General features: G+C 33.7%; 1 protein-coding gene across 2 annotated transcripts in view; it reads right to left on the reverse strand.

Annotated features, from left to right (window-relative positions):
• LOC129225608 (uncharacterized) overlaps positions 1–24,106 on the reverse strand; it is a 65,329-nt gene extending 41,223 nt beyond the window's left edge. Inside the window, exons 1-2 of one of the 2 annotated variants that reach the window (XM_054860072.1) lie at positions 24,020–24,091; positions 21,223–21,302 (exon numbers count right to left, since the gene is read on the reverse strand). The gene's annotated coding sequence lies outside the window, so the exon portion shown is untranslated. Of the gene's footprint in view, positions 1–21,222; positions 21,303–24,019 lie in introns of both variants that reach the window. The other variant, XM_054860070.1, reaches the window with a different exon arrangement.
• Positions 24,107–24,578: the final 472 nt, after the last annotated feature.

Here is a 24,578-nt window from a genome sequence, read left to right on the forward strand (position 1 = left end):
GTGGAATAAAATGCGAGTACATTTTTTTTAAAAGTAAGGTCATTAAAGAAATTCAAATTTTAATATCCACACGTTTAATTTATTTTATAGTCAGCTATAACAGAAAAGATCTTAATACTACCGTTTCTAAAGTAAATGTTTAATGCACGATTTTTGGAATCCAGAAGAAGAGGAAATCTTGGTACTATATTCCGTCAATATACAGCGGCACGCTCTTGGCAGTATAGCTGAAGATGAAAGTCTCGCTTGTCCCATCATGCACCAAAAAAAAAAAAAAAATTCTCTAACCTTCTGAGATATGAAAATGATCTTTCACAGTTAGCTGAGTTGATTGGAATCGGTGAAAAAAATAATTGAAGCTACAAAGTTATATTAGAAAACGCATCTTTAAAATTTTCCTCTTTAAAAAAAAAAAAAAAAAAAAAAAAAAAAAAAAAAAAAAAAACATGCAAGTTTAAAATTTGTGCTCTAATCTTCATTTTTCATCATTGAAGTACACTGGCTCTTCGCAAAACAATTCTTTTTGCTTCGTTCAACAACTTTTACTTGTAACTGAAATATTTTATTTATCTTGTTCAATAACCTGCACATATAATATTGAACTTAGATTTATCACTAAATCTTGTGTTAATTTCATTAGAAACTGAATGAATCTATTATTTGATACAAAGTATTGAGTCAATCATTTGACTTTGCATCATCATGTGGATTTTTGTCACTTTTTTATTTATTTATTTTTTAATACGTCCAATAAATCCAAATTAACAAGAAGCTCTTAATAAGAGCTCGATCAAGAGTTCTAGCTTTAACTTTTGAAGACCATTTTGTACCTCATCCTGCAAAAGTATCTGTTGATGCACGAATTTTTTTCAAAAATAGCGTGTCTTTTGTAAGAAGTTTCCATGAAAGTATACAATGTATTGAACTGCTCAAATATGCTTTTTAACAGGAGGAATCAATGTTCACTCACTAACTGAACGTACAGGGTGATTGTAATTAAAGTTCCACTTTCAAAACGCTGTAAAAATAAAACTACTGGTCAGAATGACATCAAATTTCAACGGAATATTATCGAAGACGAAGGGGTATGACAGAAGAAAAATAAATAGTTGGAATTTTTAGCAATAGATGGCGCTGTAAGCATCATAATTTAATTAAATCGGTTTTTAATTGTCCTGAGGCCAAAAACCGCAGAAAAAGCATCAGTAAAAATCAAATCGGTCTTTAATTTTCGTGAGACTGGCACAAAAGATGTTCAATATGCTGTCCCCCGCTTGTTTTCTGTAACAAGTTGAAATCGAGAAACAGCATGTTCCACAACTGATCGACGTGTTTCCGGGGTCAAGTTTAGAATGTGTTGCGCAATGCGTGCCTTCAGCTCAGCAAAATTTGCAATCGGAGCATTGAACACAACAGCTTTCAGATAGCCCCATAGCCAGAAGTCATGCGGTATAAGATCAGGTGATCGGGATGTTTTGGCTGTAGGAAAATGGCAACTTCAATGAGTAGTGCGTATGACAGGTGTTTTGATTTACATATTTTGACACCTGCAGAGCCATCTATTGCTAAAAATTCCAAATGTTTATTTTTCTTCTGCCATTCGTTTTCCCCCTTCTTCGATAATATTCCGTTGAAGTTTGACGTCATTCTGACCAGTGGCTTTATTTTTACAGCGTTTTGAAATTGGAACTTTAATTATAATCACCCTGTATATTTAAAATATGAGCGCAACAATGAACTCAAAATACCAAGAAACTTCTCGTAAAAATCGGACCAGTCACACTGCACTGCCCTTTCACATTGGAAGCAGAAGCATCATCTTAACACTGCACTTACAAGTATGAGGCATTTAAACCATATGAGGAAATTTCTTCTTTAGTTGAAACCAGGGCTGCGGAGTCGGAAGGAAAATGGCCGACTCCGACTCCTGGATTTTGAAACGCCCGACTCCGACTCCAACTCCGACTCCGACTCCGGATTTTTTTATTTTTTTTTATTGTATTTTTTAAACTCCCTCTCTCCATTCAAGGGAAGAGGGAAAACCTCTTAACAGAGATTGAAATATTAATTCCTTTTTATGAAAATTTAGCATTTTGTTTTTTATTGTAAACCCAAGACGTCATACAACGTTATAAACCCAAGACGTCATACAACGTTAGAAATTCAATTTAAAAATCAGACTTTCCAATAGTTACGAGTTAAAAAGTGAGATGACTTAAAAATCCCTTTTAAAAATTTTGAAAATGATTATCTGTAATTTGCCCCCTTTAATGTTTAACAAATATATATTGATTAAATCGTGTGCTTTCGATTTTTGAAAGCTGTAACTTGAGAGAAAAAAACTTTTTTTTCTAAATCCAAGTTCTTGAGAGGGAGTGGTTTGCCCCTGGTTACATCCATCTAGTAGATGACACCCAAAGTTAATTTCAGAGTTTATACAAAATATAAATACTTTAACTCTGAAAATTTTCACGAATATATTTTAAATTATATTTCATCAATAAAATTTCAACGAAAATAGGGCACATATGCGTCAGGAGCTAATTTTACACAAAACGCGGCGGTATACAAATTTGTACGAATAGCTTTTACTATACCTATATTTCTTCTTCGCTAAATTTTTAATTTAAATTTTATTGGCTGCTTTAGAATTAACCTAAATATGAAGATTTTAAGATTAACTGCAATTCTTGAGTGTTGTAATCAAGAAATTTTTTACACTTATTTTGTTCCATACTTTTTAGTGAGAACCAAGCTTACAGAAATAGTCTTAATAAAGAAAAAAACATTAGATTATTTCATCGAATCTTTTGGATTCGTGCTTTCGAGCCAGAACTTCTTTGAATTTGCCGATCACACTTAAACGTTTCAACCTTAGCTACAGGCGTCGACTTATTAATTTGTTACGTTTCTTCTACTATTTTAAACTCAGATAGAACAAAACACTATATTTCTATTTTTATTTGAAAGTGATTACTTGAAAATGTTATTCAACAAAACCGTTTGCTGACAGTTGCTATTAGTTAAGTTAAAAAGCAAGCAAACTAGGGGACGGCTACAGAAAGTTCGGTAAGCATTCAAGCTAGCTGATTGCCATAATGGCAGTTATTTTCTCATTAGTATCTTTTTATACATGTAATCGAACCAATTGGTAATCAATTTTTAAAAAATGCAAGGAGAGTCAGTGAGAAGGAAAGAAAAAAAGAAGCCTGGAGTCGGAGTCGGAGTCGGCATGTTTTCCAACGACTCCGACTCCGACTCCTTTATTCCAAAATCAGTCCGACTCCGACTCTTCGACTCCGACTCCGACTCCACAGCCCTGGTTGAAACTAGTGATGTGGATCGGGTAAATACCCAGTGGGTAGGTAAATATTTTTTGGGTATTTACCCGGGTATTTACCCAAGGCCTGGGTAAATACCCAAAAACTGGGTATTTTACAAAAAAATGCAAAAAGTGAGTCTGATTTTTTTTTAAAATCTAAATATGAAATAATTGGTAAAATCGATACATACATTATGTATTACACAGTTGAAAATATTTTTTTATTGGAAGACTTGATGAAACTATGAAAGAAACATATCGTGAACCAAAGAATCTTTCTTTTCAATGTCATAATTGGCAAGTATAAGCAATTCAATGATGAACTTCAGGATTTCAAAATCACAATCTAAGTTAGTTATATCCAAAATGAAAAAAAAAAAAAGAAGCATGAGGGATGCTTGGAAGAATTTACTAAGACGTTATTAAGACTATGATGTTGTTTATTTATTTATTTTATTGCTGTTTAAATGATAACGTGGCAAATATAGAAACAGTTTTCACATTAATAAGCAAAAAAAAAAAAAAAATATTGTTTTCTGCTGCCTTGCTCATTTGCATTTGCTCCCTGGTATTTCATGATGAAAATGTATTCAAACTATTTTTAATACACGCAATTAGTGATGTGGGAAGGTAAATATTTTTTTGGGTATTTATCAGAAGGCAGGGTAAATCCCTTAGTAATTGCGAATTTTGCCAAAAAAAAAAAAAAAAAAAAAACCTTAAGGTGGTATCAAAAGTTGATGATTTTCTTTAACATTAACTGTAAAGTGAAAGTTTAAAAATATAAAAATTTATATATTATAATTTCTTTAATTAAAGGCGTAATGAAATCTTATCAAAAAAACTGTCAGAATTTAGAATGTACTATTCTAAAACTTAAATAGGATGGAAGGATAATTTAATTTTTTATGGGGTAAAGCAAAGGAATATAAATTTAATTTTGCCACATAGATGGCACTAGCACAACTTTTCATCTTTGATTTTTCATAATATCATGCTACTAGTTAGTTTTGGCTCTGAGTTATAATCAGTTTGTAAAAAGCCTCCTAAATACTAAATGCCAATCACATTTGTTTAAAAGTGATCCTCCGCCAGTACACAAACAACGCTACTACCTGACGGCAATACATGGATGGTGTTGCTATGACGATGGATCCAAACAATTCCAAACGTTAATTGGTTAATTTTAAAATTTAAATTTAGAAGTTAACCAATTGTTTTCTCCGCTTTTAATTTCTAATGCTTTTGATCTTCGATAGTTGGCACTAGCCAGAACTCCGAAAATATGCTAACTGGGATCTTTTTGCTCTATGTTAAAAGGGAGAACGTGATAGGCATTTAGTATTTAGGAGGCGTTAGTTTGTCACTCACCTTGTATTTTTACTGGTAAAACTTTAAATTTTGCTTTGAAAAGTGAAAAACAAAAAAGAAAGATGGGGACATTGATTAGGCATATCCAACACATTTAATGTGAATATCATATTAGATTGCTAAGTTGTTTCACACAATAATTCTTTAAATTTGTGATTCAAAAATTTATTGTTTTGTATATGGTTGGTTATATATATAGTGGAATAGACAGAAAAGTATTTTAGTTGAATATAAATTTTTGAAATAAATACCCGGGTAAATACCTTTTGGGTATTTACCTGGGTATATACCCTGGGTATTTACCCCTAAAAATAAATACCCAGGTATTTTACATCACTAGTTGAAACAAACTTATTCTCCATCTATTTTTTTATTATGAAAGTTCTGAAAATGATTCATGAATTTCAAAGTTTTTATCCAAATAGCGAAAAACACTTGCTCGTGGATGGACAGCTCTCCAGTTTCATCAACTTTTACTAAAGATCATCTGCAGATTTTTTTTTTAACTTCCTATTGCATATGATCACTGATTTGCGCGTTAGGTAAATTGAATTTCCTGATTTCTTAATATTTTGCGCAAAATATTTGGGGGTGCAACCGCCCCCTCCTGCACTGTCAAAAATGAAACGTTCAATTTTGACGATTCGGCAATCCTCGAGCACTATTTCGTTATTTTCGACGATCCTTTCGTCACCGAATCACGTGATATTTGACGAAACCAGAAATCTCAAATTTTTCACGAAATTATTTCGTCCCGATTTCGTCACATTGCAGTGCATTCTGGGAGTTTTCGTTACAGTCTTGTACTTGCTCGTTAAATTATCTTACCTCAATTATTCTAAAGGATTCATAAAAAAGGTTAGTATTTATTGAAATTTGTATGTGCAATTTGCCTTCTTTTATGTATTGTTACATTTTTGTTTAGTGTTGTGTTTATAGTTCTATTTAAAACACATTAAAATTGAAAACGAACGGTTCGATTAGGTTTAGAATTCTGTGTGTGTTAACATTGAGTTATCTCCACGTTAGGCTTAGCTAGCTTGTTTTTTTTTTATTTGTAAAAGAAAATGTTGGTTCGTTGACATTTGTTTTCAAAAGCGTACTTCCTTTATTTCGTTAAAAAAATTAAACATGACTAAAGAGTTTGTACGAATTTAAACTTACAAAAAAAACCCTACACCGTATCTTAACTAACACAGATGATAAATACAGCGCTTTTATAAAAGGCATAGAACTTTGAAGCTTTTAATTTCAACATGGAATATATTACATGGTAATGTGTTTTCATTCTTCTCTATGAATTTTACGAAAATAATTCTGTTAAACGAAGTGTATTTTTTAGTTTAATAGTTCAAATTTGTTTCATTCTGCATTTTTATTTTCTTAAACAAATACTATACACCAATCCCCCAATATGCTTACCAGCTTACTCCGTGTTGTTTATATAATCTCTTTCCCTGCGGCAGATGTTTCTAGCAATAAGTGCTTATGTTTGTTATTTGTGCAGCCTTTTTTTTACTTGCATAAAACATAAAGTAAAGTCAATATGAATTTGATAAAATCATTTTAAGATAGAGAAATATTAATTTCCATAAAGAACTCTATCTTTGTGCTTGATATTTCAGCAGAATATTTTCAATATTTTTTCAATTTTTCCACAAATTAAAATAAATTATTGAAGTGAACTTTTAATGTTTAACCTCGATTTAAAAAGAAAAAAAGAAAAGTTAGTATAGCATGTTTGAAAATTGTAATAACAATAATAAGCATTTTTTGTTTATTTTCCGACTTCATGCACTAAATTTATAAGTTTTTCTATGTCAATTTGTGTTACATGATTTGTCATAATTATGAATTTTTCCATTATACATAGTTTCTACAGCTAAAATAAATGCAGCATTAATTTTATTGCCATATTTGCCGCCTCAAGATATTATCAACAAAAAGTGAGAAATTCCGGTCTACATTAAATCAGACTAAGAAGCATTTTATAGATGAACTTCCAATAAATCCAAATCTTTTAGTTGGAGTTGTGATTTTGCTGGATATAAAGTAAAATGTCTGAAAATTTAACCAAACATCAATTGAAAAATTGAAAGGATAAGGAAAATATATGAAAAATTAAAAGGATAAGGAAAATATATGAAAAATTAAAAGGATAATGAAAATATATGATAAGCTTTATATATGTAACAAGCTTTGCTCATCACACTAGTCCCTATTTTCATTATATACCTTTGAAAAAAAATCCATTGATATCAGTCAATTAGTTCTCAAGACACAAACAAACAACAAAATGCATTTTGTTATTGGGTTTCCCCTATCTTTGGCAACTCTTCTCCCTTGGCGTTTTTTTATTTACTGCGTGAAAATTGCATATTTTAAAAATCAAATATGCTTAGTTAAAAGGTGATACTCCCTTCGTCTCCGTCCCAAACTAGTAGAGCTACGTTTGAATATTTTTGTACTAGTGATTGATTCTGATGATTTTATGATTTTGTTCGAATATTTTTTAAAGATTTCAAGGTAGTATACTATCAATTATCAACTTTACTTGGCCAGCATTCCCTCTTAAAATCATTACCAGCTGAGGTAAAAAAATCCAAAGTACACACGCCCTTAAGCTACGCCCCATTTTTTAAGTACTCTACCCCCAGTATAGCAGAAAAATCAGTTTTTTTTCTACTAAATCCCTATCCATCAGCTAGAAGATAGCTTTATGTAATTACTAGTTAACTTATGAAATGGAGTGTGGCTTCGAGTGTTGGAGCCCTGGGTTTTTGACTCGAATTTGATAGTGGTTTAAGGAGGTAAAGCTCGGTAAGTAAATGTTGTTTATTGATAACATAGCACAATAAAATCTCAGAAAAATGTGCAAATAAAATCATAATCACCAGTTTCAGTACTACTTAATTCATAAATACTTTATTGGAACTAATTTGGGTAGGGGGGGAGTACTTCAGAAAACATTCGTAAAGAAAACGGAACACGAAAATCGAAAAAAAAACCGGTGTATTTTGGCTATTGGTTAAAACAAAAAATAAACTTTAAAAAAAGTCACAGATCAACAATTTTCGCACCCTTGATTTTTTTTTATAGCTCAAAAAAAAAAAAAAAAAAAAAAAAAAAAAAAAAAAATCACGACTTGATGTGCAAAATAATTAACTCGTTTAATGGCTAAATAATGGTGATTCTCGATAAATTGAAGAAACTCTAATTCTAGAATATTATTCAGAAATGAATTTCAGAAACTAAATGAGGGTCTAGCTGCCTAAATAAATATTTTGTTCATCCGCTGTAAAAATAACTCATTCTTGCAATCTGCTTGAAAAAAAGCTGTCACCATCGAAATAATCATATATTTTGAAAAATATAAGAATTAAATCAGATGCTTTTCAAAGTCACAAGCGAATCGTAGCTTTATAACTTAAGAAAAAAAAACTTAGATTTTGAAAGAAATCGTGAAAACATGTTTTATTTCAGAAATAAACTGCTGAATTTAATCGTAAAACTTTCCTCGAAATAGAAAAAAGATCCATGTGCATGAGGGCATACACCCATGGACTTAAACCTTTACTTATTATGTATATATTCTCTTTTTTAAACTTTTTTAGGATGGATCCAACATCACGAAGATAATCAGAACAAGGACAGACGAAGACTTTTTCATAATTATAACTATATTCTAAATGTTCGTATATTATACATTGATTTCATGTTACACATCTTTGGAAATAAAAATAAAAACTTAGGGGTAAAAAGCAAAGGTATATTTTTATAATTATTTAACAAACATTACACTAAATTAATTTTACCAAAAGATTTATTTCGCATCTGCATTTTTTTAAGATTTATATTTTCAAATACCTTATGCAATTTTGGCAGAGAATTGTTTTCAATGTATGAAGTATGAAATGCATGCAATAATAAAGTTCCTGCATTAAACATAAATTTGGCCAAATAAACATTCTACATACAAGCAAAATTAATAAAACAAATAATTGATTGGAAAAAGAAAAAGGTAAGCTTTTCTTAAGATTATCTAATTTTATTTTCTGTATCCAATTTTAGAACAAATATATACTAACTTAAAGTTGCCCATTTTATTGTACTTTTTCTTTGAAATTTGTGGTATAAGTTGGATAAAAATCTTTTTTTTTTTTTTCTGGAATTTTTTCATGCGATGCAATGAAGAAGAAACTTCTCAGCAATTTTCTCTCTAGCATAATATCGATCTAACTGTGCATAAAAGTGGCACATGATTTATTTTTCCAGAACCCAATGACTGCTAAAGAAGTAGCACTTTTATATTCCCAGTAGGGTAGGGCGATGTTGGAATTTCTACATCGTGATGCATCGCCATCCTTACATCGCCACGTAGCGATATAGTTCAAACAGTTTGAAATATTCTTTCCGCTTTAGGGGCAGCTCTCTCCCTCCCCCGTTAGGGGAGTTTTCCTTTTCAAAAATCCAGACTTTTGTCAGATCTTTTTCTAATTTGGCACATAGGTTCTTTAATCACATGGGGTAGAACCCCATATGAATACTACCCCATGGGAAACTATCCTATGTGGATTTCCAGCATCAAAGGACATCTAGGCCGAATCTGGAAAAGATCCGACGAAAATTGGATTTTTATAAGGAAAACTCCTATGGGGTTTGCCACACATAGCGGAACGAAAACTACACTATGAAAATTCCTAAGCATCAAAAGACAAATGTACCAAATTTGGAACAGATCAGACAAAAACTGGGTTCTTATACGACCCCCCCCCCCACACACACACACGTGGTTTCCCACTCCATAGCGGGACGAAAACGGGAATTCCCGAGCGTCAAAGGACATCTGTGACAATTTTGGAAAGATCCGACAAAAAATGAATTTTTTTTCAAGGAAAACCCCCATCGGTTTTGCCCCCCCCCCCTCTCCACCCACCCAACATTGACGACAGCTAACCTCCTTGAATTCCTGAGCAGCAAAGAACCTCTATTGCAAATTTAGAAAAGATCGGACAAAAACTTTTTTTTATATAAGGAGAACCCCCAATGCGGGGTTGCTCCCCCCCACCCCCCATCATGGAGGGTTGAAAACTACCATGTGTGAATTCCCGAGCATCAGAGGACCTCTGTTCGAAATTTGGAAAAGATATGATAAAAACTGATTTTTTATAAGAACCCCCCTCCCGTATGGGGGTTTCCCCCCATAGCGGAAAGAAAACCACCCTATGAGAATTCCTGAGCATCAAATAACGAAACTCTGTGCCAAATTCGGAAAGATCCAACAAAAACTGGATTTTTTGTAGGAAAACTACCTATAGGGGTTGCCCCCCCCCCATAGAGGGTCGAAAACTACCCTGCGTGAATCCCTGTGCATCAAAGAACCTATGTGCCAAATTTTGGAAAGATCCGACAAAAATTGAATTTTTTCAAGGAACCCCCCCCCCTCCCCCTCCCTTTATAAAGTGATGAAAACTACCTTGCGTGATTCTTGAGCATCTAAGAACCTCTATGGCAAATTTAAAAAAATCGGACAAAAACTTTTTTTAATACGGAGAACCCCCAATGCGAGGTTGTCTGTCCCCCCCCCCCCCCCCGCCTCCTACATAGAGGGACATAAACGACCTTGTGTGAATTCCCGAGCCTCCAATAATGAACCTCTGTGCCTAATTTGGAAAATATCCGACAAAAATTAGATTTTTTGAAGGAAAACCCCCATTATGAGGGGTTTAATTAGATACCATGGGGAGTTTAATTTGCAATGATTTGTTTTACCTTTTTCAAGAAGTTGTTTGTTTGCATTTTTACATAAATAAAAATTTGCTTGACATATTTTATGTGCCTCTTTTTTTAACAATTACTTGTCTTTTTTTGATGGGGGGGGGGGGGTGTGGCTGCAGACCCGATGTTTCAGTTTTTTCCCAAATATGACAAAGATCCAGTACTCAATAAAATTTTTACAGAAAACCAACTAAAATAACGGACAGTCAAGTGTAAAAACATGAATGTTCAAAAATCAAGACGGAGGGGGGGGGGGGGGGTCAATTTACCCCCTGACCCCGTAAATAACGGGCCTGTGAAAGTGACTATACGCAATAAAGTGGAAAACTACGGTGGTAAGATTCTGAAGTTAGAATTTGATCACACGCACACAAATCTTATAAAATACAGTCGAACCTCGTTATAACGAACTTAAAGGGAGCATTAAAATCGATTATTATAAAACGTGGTTCGCTTTATCCAAAAAACAATAAACAATAAGACAAGGATTGCAAAAAAGTTCATTTCAGCAGTTATTTGTTTTAAGCGTGTTCGAATTAACGAGGTTCGACTGCATTCTAAAAAATAAAAATAAAAACTAATGTGCTCAAGAAAAAAAAAGGAAATAAATTTTCTTAAAAATTTACGAAATTAACATCCTCATATATGACGAAATTAATTTGACGAAACTAATGCTCTCAAAACTACGAAAATGATTGTTAATTTGATGAAACTAGAATCAAGAAATATTTCGTTACATTTGACGAAATTCGCATCCTCAAACCACTAACAAAAGCAGTTTCTTCAATTTGACGAAATGTTCGCTCGGAGCATATCCCTGGAAGTGGTTTCGTCAAAAACGAAGAAAATTTCGTCAAATTTGAAAGTCCATTTCTGAGAGTGTGCTCCCCCTATTTGCCGCCCCTGCAGGGATGTTTCGGCCTTCAGTCGCATTGCGCTCCATGCTACTTTTTCAATAAAGCTTCTTTTTATCCCTCTGATTTCTCTTTTAGTAAGTGTTGCTTACATTACACATGTCCTTACGTATTGGGGATCTTACGGTATTAAATGTGTTGATTTGGAAAGCTTTTGTACAAAGTTATATTGAAAAAACCGTCTCGTCCTTAATTTCTGCACACCAGTGTACTTTTAGCAGGAATGTTTATGTTTTATTTATTTTTGCAGTGCTTTTGTTACGCCATTCAAGTCCAACATGACGAAGAAGAGTAATGGCGCTCACGCAAACTGATGAGTTGACTGTAAAAGCGCTTACTTTCGTGAGCCGTAATTTTCGCGAAAATAAAGGTATCGGTGATTTTGCGCTGCTGAAAATTCCGCGAATTTCAATAAAACCAGAATCAAACGTTGGAAAAAAAAAAAAAAACGTGAGACTTACATTTTTTGCGATTGTAAAGGCCTTGTGAAAATTAGTCTCGCGAAAATATGTTTTTACAGTATATGACACCAGCTAAGTGATTGAAATCAGCATACATTGACGAGTCTTTGTGGTGTGATCATAATAATAATGATCCAGATGATTTGTTTCCAATCGAATGGGGTCGTTTCCAAAATTTTAAAAGTATTTTTTTTCTGAAAGAGCATGTTAAAAACATAGAATCTGACCATTTTTTAAATCATTTCTTTAAGTTTAATATTTTTAAAAAATTACTTAAATCTCGGTGCTCTTTCATCGTTTAACGCTTCTGCCGATGACAGCACAAATGATGAAATGCCATTCACGGTCCAAAATATTTAATTCGCATCTTTACGCATGTGTATTGGCAACGATATGGTTGATAGCAAGCGTAGAGCGCAATTTATCATAACGTGGAAATACGGTAGAAAGATGCGCCATAGTGCATCATTTGTGACGTCATAAAGACCACGCCTTGTTTGAAGAATCGGATATTTTAAAAAAATAATTAAAAAATAACTGTTGGGAAAATAAAACTATTTTCTGAGTCCATGTTATTTTTTTTTTTGCTTATTCTATCAATTTCAGTGACAAAAAGTATTATTTTTGACTGAAGTAAACAACCCCATTGAATATGCCGACAGAAATCTGCTGTTTTCGTGGAGAACTAGGGAGACATGACGAAAAGTGATTTCGCTGTACTCAGTAATGTGGTTACAATATGTAGAGAAAGGTCATGTAAAGCCTCATGTACTGGTCGCACACAATACGTAGGGGTCTTATCAGTCCACACAACTACGTACTTAAAACTTTGAGCGCAGTTTCGCGACCATGCGAGGCCTTCGAGATAGGAAGGCCATCCAACTAGCAAATGACGTCATCGTTCGTCGATCCACAATGATATTGGAAAGTGAGCACTTCGATTAGTATTTTGGTTTAATTAAACTATTTGGTTTATTTATTATTGTCTTCTATTATTTTAGTAGCATTAAAAGTTCTACTTTTTCATTTGAAAACATAAAAAGGAACCGATAATCATACACTAAAAAATGCACTGAGCTTAATTCATAGTATTTTACATAAAAACATTTATAAGTCTTACAAAGTATTCAAATAACTAAGCACGATTTTATTTTACAATCATATTAAAACGAAGTGATAAATAAACAGTTATATTTTTCATTTGAATTTTTTTTTAAAACCTAATCGCATTTCAACTACTTGTATATTGTATTGAAACATTAACTCTTAAGAAGTATTCGAATAAATAAATGAACTTTCATTTTACAATTACATCAAAACAAAAAATAATTTTACCATTGTATTTGAATAAGAATTAAATGAAATTTTAAAAAATAAATAAACATTTTTACTTAAGTAAATGGGAAACATGACTGCAATATGTTTCAAAGACATAACATCAAATTAAAGTACATAATACCAGATTATTAATGTTAACTTAGCTGAGCAAATTTATGCTTTTAAAAAGACATGAATGCTTGAATGCCATCCCCCAAAGTAAACACTGCCCTACCCCCTTCAATTATGAAAACTTCAAAAAATACCCCAAAAACATCTCCCCCATCTCCCTTAAAATTTCAAGGGCACAGTTATTTAACTATAGCCGTTGAAAAGCTACCATTAATATAAGACTATGATTCCAACCCCCCCCCCCCTTCGGTGGGCACTCTCGAAAAATTACACAGGAATTCAACTTGAAAAACGTTAATTAAAGAAGGAATTATACAACATCATGAATACTGCATGTTGTACATCCAAAAAAATGTATTCAATATCTAAGCAGACTTTTTTTTTTTTTTTGGAATTTGGCTACTTTTCCATTTTCAGCTTTTTCTGCTGCTAATGATTCTTGTGTGTGGGGGGGGGGGGGGGGGGCTTCAATAGTTCATCATTTTAGGCTTTTGAAAAATTATTTTAAAAAGCATTAATTGATGACAAAGTAACCTTTTTCAAAAAACTTTTCATAGAATGACCATTTTAGCAACTTTCTTCAATACTTAAAACCTCATATATGTTAAATTTAGATCAACATTTTGCTGAGTATGCTCTTTTAGGAATTCAGTGTGACAGTTTTGTGACAGGGGGAAGGGAGGGGATAACAAGAAGTATGACATCACGCGTTGTTTATAACAATATGCTCATGTTGAACAGCGTTACGTGTAACAAGGAGGAGGGGGGGGGCGGGCATTTGTTCAAAATTTTGCAACACACTTTATGGACAGCCCCTTAATTCAATTTATGTTACAGTTTCAGAGTTCCTGAAAGCGTATTAACAGAAAACCCAAGGAGTTCAAAATATATTTAGTTCAAGACATTTTGTCCTTTTTAAGCATAAACAAACAAGCATAGAGCATTTGGCAAAAACACGTTGCGTATCCACTGCTCAAAAGTAATCTTTCGTAAGCCCAGAAATTATGAATACCTTTAACTCAACCACAATTTGTGCATAAATATCATAAAACTTAAAGACAACAGTGGAAAAAAAACATTTTTTTTAAATTTACGCACAGAACCAGCTTGTTTGAATAACATTGCAGGGGCGTAGTTGGGGGGAAATGTTTGAGTATCGAACCCATGACCTCCGGCGTTCAAAGCTAATCTTCTACCTCAGAACTACGGAAGCCCACCAAGGAATGTTTTTTGATCAAAATAACACATGCTAGCGTATGAAACAATTTAATCGAAACCGAAAATATAAGATTAGTTCAGTTAAAAGCCTGTTTCAATAAACTTGTTTACATACATATTAACTGAATATCAACACCAAGTTACGTTGCTTCTGATAGCAACAAGTATATTTGCAGAAAATTTTGACATATGTATATTGTCAGCTTGGAAAATCCATTTCGAATAAATGCGTGCACAAGGTTGAAAAAATAAAGAAATAAAAAGTTGCAAGTTAACCATTTCAAATATTAAAGCAGTACGCTGAAATTACAAATTACAGACAAAGATATCAGAAAGGAAACTGACAAATGTTTGTGTAATAGAGGAAAAATTAAGTAACCTTAACTGCATGAACTTAAAAGCATAAAATGTAAATTTGTTTATCTGAGAAAAGTACTTACCTCCGAACTTTAAAATTTATTTCATGAGAAGCCCAACTTTTTTCTTCGCATGCAGGTTGTTCGGAAGCTGAAATCGCTGACTCACTTTCTTTCGGCAGACAGTTGCAATACTTAATTATATATGTTTTTAGTTGCCTCTACATTCCGGTACAAGGAAAGGATGAGATAAATACAACAGTATTGTACTCAAAAATGTGCATTCGAAGTTACATATTTCCTATTTCATCTATTTCAGCCAGAGCACTACTGTTTACTGGTAAAACGCACTGCTTTCAAAGTTTCGCGCCAAGTTCATAGATCGACGACTGGTGGCGTAACGAAGCGGGGGGGAAAGGAGTTGTCTGGCCTGTTATCACGTGGGTCTCGGACCATGTCGTGCATTACCGTTCAACGCAGGGTGTAATTAAATAAACGATTTAAAAAAAAGAGAGAAATAAAAAACTTTTGTGCAAATCAGTTGACTGAAAACTGTTCTTTGGCATTAGAGTTACACTTCATTGGAAACAAAAATGTACGGATTTTTTTTTTTTTTTTTTTTTTTTTTTTGTGCAAAATTTGCCAGTTACACGTTTCACCTAAAGTGAACGTCATTACCCTATTTGTTTCTAAATATTTTCAATATATTTAAAGCTTTTTATTTATGTTTGAAGCTCTGAACGCACGAAATTAGAGATTAATAGAAAACAAGAAAACAGAAAGAAAAAAAAAAAAAGACCTCTTTGCTCATTTTTCTGACCCTATTGGGCCATGAACATCACTTGCAACAAAAAATACTTGATTTTAGAACTTGAAAAGGAATTGTATTGGGCAAAATTACACCTTTTTGTAAGAGTAAATATTACAGCGTTAAATCGCATAAATTTGCATTCACGTGTTTCGGGGTTACAAGGAACCAATTTGTCAGTGCAAAATACGATGAAAAGACATGCGAAAGCTCCGTTGGAAGTCTTTCTTGTCAGATCTTTTCATCAGTAAACTCACCTGTTTTGTAGTTGAAAAAGGGGTTCCTTGTAACCTCGAAACAAGTACATGCAGTGCTCTGCAAATTTATATGTGATTTCACTCTGTAATAATTTTTTTCTTTTACACTTCTGCACAAAGGTAGTTCGTTATTTTTTATTTCTTACTCTTTTTTGAATTTTAGAGTTGCATATTTTTTTTGACCGCATTTAAGTACGATAGACCCTCGTTTTACGCGGGGGTTACGTTCCACCGAAATACCGCATAAATCGGAACCGCGTAAATTGAGACCTAATTCTAGTGTTAAAATAGGGGTTTGGTTCCGTAGATAACAAAATACTTCATTCTAGTGATGACTAATTGCATAATAAGTTTAATATGTACTTATATCGACTTTTATGCACAACATGCATAAAAAAAACAACATTAATTTCGTGTTCCGTTTCTAAAGAGGAGTGGCTGTGATAGTCTTTTGGCAGTCATTAAGAATTTGTCTCTGTTGTTCTTTGCAGAGCATTAACGCATCCATGATCACTTGCGTCATTTCCATGACAGAATCTTCCTTCACTAACAAATCAGAAAAATCATTTCTATTGTCTACGAATGGCTCAAAATTTTCAATGTGAACGTTTTTGTTTGTGCGTCAACGACATCGGTATCCTCGTTGGTTTTGGTCTCCTTTGTGACTCCTAAAATCTCTTCATCCAATGAGTTCTGAACTGTGTGAGTTCAATAACTTTACTTCTGGAAAGAGCTCTGGAACCAATCGCATAAAATGTCTCCAGTGGCCCAAGCGCGATTATTAGCATGCCAAAATGCTGTTGATTACGCGTAATCTGCAATCTTTAGGAGTTTGGATTTTGAAAGAGGGGAAAATTTTATCTGTTTGCATTGCCGCATCCTTGTAAAATAAAATAAAGGTGTCAAATTTTAAACCGCGTATAATCGAAACCGCGTAAAATGAGGGTCTACTGTACTCTAAAATGTAAATAACAAACATATTTTTTCATTTCAAATTCTGTAAAAATGCTAGTAGTTATGCTACTCTTCGTTTGGCTATTGTTTTTCAACCATACTTTGCAAACCTGTTTAGTAATATGTATTTAATAACCTTCATCAAGGAAGTTGGATGAAAAGATACTCATTAACAAGAATACCAATACAAGAGAAAACAGTTTCCCAATTGAATCACCTGCGCCATTTCAAAAGGAGCTTTTCCCAACCGCAAGTTCTGCCTTCTTCCGACCTTCAACCAAAGGGTAGTGCTCTCTCTGGTGACAGTCATACGAACGGTGTTCATTAAGTGCTTTTGAATAAATAAAAGTGACTGATGAAGTCATTCTTTGCTTGGGAAAGCCTTTCAATTTGGACTTCACATGGTGAAATCAAATAAGTAAGACAGGGCTGGTCGTTAGCAGATTCATGATATATTTTCCAGAAATGACTACTGCCAGTATTTCTGTAAAAATACACGCTAAGTTCACTATGAGTAGGCTTGCTAGACGTCCCGGTTTAACCGGGACAGTCCCGGTTTTCAGATAAAATCCCATTGTCCCGGTCGGTTTACTTCATGTCCCGGAAAATGATAAATTTGATTATAGGCGAGCAGAAAGTGTAAAAATAGTTAACCGTGATGGGATATTTAGCATAATTACTTTTGCATTTGTCACCTCGACGCGTACAACTGACATCGGATTAGCTTGTGAACATTTTTACAACAAGGTTAAGACAAAAAAAAAAAAAAAAGAAAAAAAAGATCGACTTTCGAAAAAAGTCCAAACCAATAAAAAGTACATGTGAATATCACGGTCAAATTTTTATTCTCATTTCAAGTGTTTCTTCTTTCTTAGGTAACTCACAAATATTAACATGTTTCAAATGAAATGTGTAAATATATATGCTTAAGTAATTTATTATTGGTATTGTATTAGGTTCTTAATTAGTAACCATTTATTTATTAGCTTTTATAATTACCCACTAAATCACTATAAAAACCAGCCAAGACTGTAATTGTAGAAGTTGTACTTCTACATTTTGCAATTATGTCCACAACAAGAACAAAAACATAACTGTAAAATGTAGAAGTACAAATATTTCTAAAAACTAAACTGATAACTGGAAAATTAATGCAAAAAATAAATAAATAAATAAATAAAAAATTAAATAAATAAATAAATAAATAAAATAAAATGAAAAAATATAAATAAAATAAAATAACCCAGTTTTTATTCTTTGTTGATGTTCGATCGACTTTGACAAAACTTTCAGTTTGATAGTTGTAGAGTAAATAAGCTTTGAGTTTGTCAAATGTCTGACAGTTTCAGTCTTTCCTTATATAATAGGTTCGGCTTAGTTTGGCATCTTTTGTAAACACGATAGATTGACAATGTTCTGATAAATCGATGCACTATGGAAGTTCGTTTTCAAATCACTTTTAGACTAAGTGTCAATGAAAAAGTTGTAGAGCTTTAAATTTCCTTCAATTTGATATGCTATTGTGTTATATTTTGTTCAACCAATCAAAAGTTACAGAATTTCAAACACGCACTTTCATCGCAAAAAATGGAACACTTGCCATTCACAAATTTCAATCCAACTCGAAAGGATCGCGCACTTCCTCTTTCTTCAATGAATTCGACAATCCTGATGAACAAGAAAAAAGTATTTGTGGATTACATCAACACAAATGATGTTTAAGGGTTGAGGGTGGGGGGGGGGGGGGGGGCGAGGTTCGTAAAATTGTGACAAGAGGGAGGGAAAGAGCAATAAGTGTGACATCAAGCATTTTTTAATACGAATATGTTTATAAAATTAGTTTATGAAAAGTACTTTGTGACAAATGGGGAGGAGATCACAACTGTTGAAAAAAGTGTAACATTATTTATGGACAGCCCCAAAGTAAACTGAGGAAGTGCAGAAAACCAGCACTCCCTCAGTAAGAAATTTGTTAGAAGTAATTAATAAGTAAATATACTGAAAGTACCCGACCCTGGAGGGGGCGGGGCGGGTTAAAGGGGGAGCCAAATTTTGTGGTGTCCGATTATATCTCGGAAATGGCAGGAAAAATGTGTTCCGAATAAAAGTAAACTGTTAGCTGATTCAACTAATCGGGACATTGCCAAGCGTTCGCTCTACACACGAGAGTAAACTAGTTGAGTCAACTCGGATCATTTATAACAGCGTTGTGAAGCAGCTGCGGGAATTAATTCGGCTTATTAGAAGAAAAGTTGATACAACTAAGTTGCCTCGGGTGAAAAGTCAGCGGAAAACGATTGTCAACTTGTTAACGGGCAACTTTTTCGAAAAATTGATTCAATTAACCTCCTTGTGTGTCTTAGTTTTGTCGTTGCATGACTGAATTTTGAGTCAAATTTTATTCCAATCGGTCGTGTAGCTTTGTACAAAGCGTACATACAAATATACATGCATACTCACAAATAACTCCATTTCATCAACGTAGATGTGTTTAATGTAACACATAACTACACATATAATTCCAGCAGTGGCTTCGCTACGGGGGGGGGGGGGGCGTTCGGCCCCGGGTGTCATCCGCCTGGCCTAGTGTGTGTGGCACAAAGGGGAAGTTTTGAAAAATATAAGGCTAAAATGCATTTTTAAGACTACAAATTTAAAAAATCTCCCCTCTCCCAACCCACATCATTGAGTGAATATTATATTCAAGATTTATATTGTCAATGCTTAGACCTAGTAATCAAATCTAAACCCTGTTATCTTTAATTGTGTTACAGATACGTTTGAAAGGGGTCATCAATTTCATACCTTACTTTCCCTTACTTTTTTGACATAGCGACGGCCTCGCACATATGGGTCTCAAGTTACATAAAAAGCGTTCATAGTTTTTTTTTTTTTTTTTTTTTTTGCACATCAGCCCACTCAAATGTAGTTGTTTCTAAAAATTGGATTTTGTACATTAGGGCACTTAAAATGTCGTTGCAATACAAAAATGTTTGACGTTTCTGAAAATTGTATGAATTTCATGTTTGCATAGAACAAAAACTTTTTTTTTTTTCTGTGTAAAGGGGAGTAACGCCTCGAATTACCGCCCCGGGTGCCATCCATGCTAGGTACGACACTGATTCCATGCAAACATAAATTTGTAAGAGTGTTTTCTTAAACTAGACAATGTTTTAAAATTAATGCATATAAATGTATCATGTTTTATCAAATAATTTCCAATTATTTATAAAACTCGCATAGATTTCCTCGTAATCATGTAGATCCTCGTAAAACAATCTGAACTACTCACAGAACACGATAAAACAGAGTTATGAATTTCTCTTCTGCGAAATCTGAGAGGAGATTTATAACGTTTGTGATAAGCCACAGAAACTTTCAGCTCTCTTAAATCAATTTACTGGAAATTCAAAGATAGAGATGACGCACTTGAGGCAGGGAACATACTTCGTGCGTGGTATGCGTGTTTTCAGTATGCGTGTTTTCAGTTATGAATCAATTAGTACTTAGTGCAATAAAGCAACCACGAGAAAGAACGTGCTTAATGCACAAGTGTTGCAAGAAGTTGCAGACACGTGTTTCGGAATTTCAAGGAACTTTTTTTACCTCCTTTTACAAAAAAGGAAGTATTGTATTCGCGAAAAAATTTTCACCCAAAAATCGGCCTTAATTTCCATTTTGCTCACCCCCAAATGAATGTTGAGTTTTTTTTCAACTTGACCACACGTGGATATGTGCCTAGAAACGTACAGACATCCGAAATATCCATTTTGACGATCCCCGAATTAATTACAACGAGTTCTCTCGTGACGTCTGTATGTACGTATGTATGTGCGTATGTGTGTATGTGTGTATGTATGTCGCATAACTCAAGAACGGAATGTCCTAGAAAGTTGAAATTTGGTACGTAGATTCCTAGTGGGGTCTAGTTGTGCACCTTCTTTTTTTGGTTGCATTCGTATGCTCCAAAGGGGGTCTTTTGCCCCTTTTGGGGGGGGGGGGAATCATTGTTAATTTCGATGCAAACTCAAGTGGTGTTATAATTTGGCAGACACTTGGCAATATATTGCCAGTCTTTTGGTCGCCAAGTTTTGTCGCCAACTTGACGACAAATTTTGCGATTTTTTTAAAAAAGTTTTTTCTAAAATCTGGTTTCAATTTATCCACTGTTGGTGATATTTAGAGAGTTAACTATTGAGTCATATTAAAACTGCCAATAATGAGAAAATGACATTAAATTGGAGTAAAAGGAAGTCATGTGATGCACACATCAGCTCGTTTATAATATCTCTACATCAAAAAGCTTAATTTTCTGTACTGAAAAAGAGTTTTACCTAGATCTCCAAAACACGTGTCTGCAACTTCTTCCGATAATGGGGTTGTTTCCTTCAGTCAAAAGTAGTACTTTTAGTCACTGAAATTGATAGAATAAGCACAAAAAAAAAAAAAAAAAAAAAAACATGGACCCAGAAAATTCTTTTATTTTCCCCAACAGTTATTTTTTAATTATTTTTTTTTTAAATGTCCCATTTTTCAAACAAAGCGTGGTCTTGATGACGTCACAAATGATGCTCTTCGGCGCATCTTTGTACCGCGTTCCCACGTTATGATAATCAAGAAGCGAATTAAAATCGCGCTCTACGCTTGCTATCAACCATATCGTTGTCAATACACGTGAGTAAAGATGCGAATTAAATATTTTGTTCTGTGAATGGCAACACAGAATGGCATTTCTTTTTTTGTGATGTCATCGGCAAGAAATGTAAACAATAAAAGCGCACCGATTTAAGTAATTTTTTAAAAATATTAAACTTAAACAAATTATTTAAAAAATGGTTAGATCCTATGTTTTTAAGCATGTTCTTTCAGAAAAAAAAAAACTTTTAAAATATTGGAAACGACCCCATTTTGCATTACTTACGCAGGGGTGCCCCCCCCCCCTCAAGAATCGTCAGGGCACCCCCAATACCATGAGCTCCCCAGAGCGAGTGAAAGCCCCCTAAAGAAAGAAAATAACCCCTAAAATATTTAAATGGCGCTGTCTGTGCCATGAAGGTAGTCACCTCTGAATTAACGTTGTTTCTTATAGTTACTGTGTTTTCAGTGATTGTATCGTTTTACGTGCCTTTCTAAATGCAATACTTATTAAAGATCTATAAAATACGCACTAATGAGCCAGATTGCTCTTTGTTACTTTCAGCTGTCAAAGATTTTAAGGCTTACAGGGGAAAAAATTGCGGAGAAAAAAAAAGCTTGGCAACTTTTTCATTGCAAGAATGGAAAAATTGGAGAGGAAAACTGATTGCGAAAAAATCAACATAACACGAGCGGCTGGACTGTCAAGTAATGATGTCCAGCTTGGTGGAGGTGGGGGGGGGGGGGAGAGATTCATGAAATCGTGACAGTTTGTGTGTGTTTGTAGGAGGGAAGGGCATAGGCTGCTCGAACGGTGGGCAAGGGGGTCGACTGCCCCCTCACTTTTCAGAGTTAAAAATTAATGAATGATGAAAATTTTTATAGGGTGGATTGATTTGTTTTACGAAAGTAAAATAAAAAAAATTCCCAAATAAATGAACTTTTTTCAATTTTTTTAATAAGAATAGAACTTTAAAATGGAAGGGGAAAGTCTACGGTGGCCGTCCGTGCCGCAATTTTTGATGCCATATTCCACATTTTTAGAAGTTATCAAAGCAGTAATATTAAAAATATTAAAAACCAGTAATGTAGCGCACTTTTGCAAAAAAAAAAAAAAAAAAACAGCTTCAGGAACCACGCTTCCTAGCCTCTTTTTTTTTTTTTTTTTTTTTTGACTCTCCACTTTTTAGCTGCACCAGCCGCCTGTGGGAGTTGGGAAGCAAGAAGTGTGATATCACGCATTTTTTATGAGAATTTATAAAAAATATCATGACCTATGACATAGGGGGAAGGGGTGACGTGAAGTGTAACACTTTGTGACGAAGGAGGAGGGGGGGCAAAAATGTTGACAAAAAACATGAAAACATTTATAAACAGTCCCTAAAATCTGAACTGTACATTCGTGAATGAATAAAATAATAATTCCATTTTTTTAAATCAATACTCCATCTTACAAAGCTTTGAAAAATTACTGATTTTTACACATAAGTGGGCGTGTATTAATAGTAACACACCACCCTTCACCTCCCAGAAAAATTTGATCTATCGGACCTTTGTATAATATCTATAGTTGGGACAAATCCATCCTGTCAGCAAGGTGAAGGCTACGCATATCCTATTTGCAGCACAACTACGCTATCTAGTTAAATCTACCTCAACTATAGAGTTAGAATAGGCCACTTTTTTTGCGGAGATATAAGAAATCAGCATAAGAGGTAAAACATTCCAAAGGTAAAATTTGCTAAAGAGGTAACAAATCCGTAAGACTTCAAAGATCCAAGTCAAAAGGATTTTAATGGGAAGCCGTCATTCACTCAACTTTCGAGCATGTGGCCAGGGTTGTCATTTGGGTGATCGGGGTGGGGGTGGGGGGTAGGGGGGGAGGTTCCATTGACCCACTTAAATTTTAAAAACACAATATAATTTTGCATGCACTTTGATCTTTTCTGCGAAAATGCATTGATAAAACATCCTTCACCCCCCCCCGGGAAACTTTTAAAAGACGGACCATTATGTTGCAAATTGCTGGATTAATTTTTTTTTTTTTTTTTTTTTTTTTTTTTTTTAACCCGCCTTTAACCCGGGACTAGTGACTTCCGCGCACATAGTTTAATTGAAATGCGAATTGCAACACTTGCAACATGGTAAATCCGTCGATGTTGACAATGTTGACAGTACGAAATCTTTAACTAAACTTCAGAAAAATACCAACTGCTTTCGTAAAACTTAATTTAGTATTATTTTTTTTAATTATTAAGGCTACATCGAAAACTTTTATACGCGATGAAAAGTTAATCAATATGCTTTTTGACGATATCCGTAATCAGATTAAAATTTTGAAAACAAAATTGTATTTTATTCCAAGCATATAATTAGAATATACTATTCGAATAATAATTAGAATTCTTCAAAATTGAGGTTCATTGATGAGGATAGCATTCGCTCAAGGATCATCTTTAGAAATAGTAAAAAAATATTAGAAAGTATCTAACTTACTTCGAAACGTCAAATGATCCCGCATAATTCGATTATGAAATCGGCAAAAAAAGAATGCACGTGCGATCTGACACCAAAACAACTTCTGCCTCCGAAAATTGGGAAGCCATGTTCAAAATGTTGCGAGTGGTTCATTTGTAGCGCCATCTATTGACGAAAGAGGGACAACTTGACTAAAACTTTTAATATTATTTGTAATTTTGCGTATGTGTTGGTTAATTCGTCTACTTGAAATATAATGTTTTGCTTTCAAATTTATTATCCTTCACGAAATTTAGTTGATCAACTGCAGTCAAAAATACAAGCAAAAATAAACCATGATATTAAAATAAAGTTTTATCAAAAGAAAGAGTTTATCTCGCCGTATATCACAGATTTCTCAAGTATCTCTGATAACTAAGACCAAGTAGTTTGTTGATCGAAGAATGACTTCTAAATGAGTTTTAAAGAGCAATAAAAGCTACAAATTATTTTCAAATTAAAAGCATCATACTTGTGCTTTTAAATTCATAAAAATGCATGCAATAATAAATTTCAAAAAAAAAAAAAAAAAAAACAT

Source organism: Uloborus diversus, chromosome 7 (genome assembly GCF_026930045.1).
Source record: "Uloborus diversus isolate 005 chromosome 7, Udiv.v.3.1, whole genome shotgun sequence".
Classification (NCBI taxonomy): Eukaryota; Metazoa; Arthropoda; class Arachnida; order Araneae; family Uloboridae; genus Uloborus; species Uloborus diversus.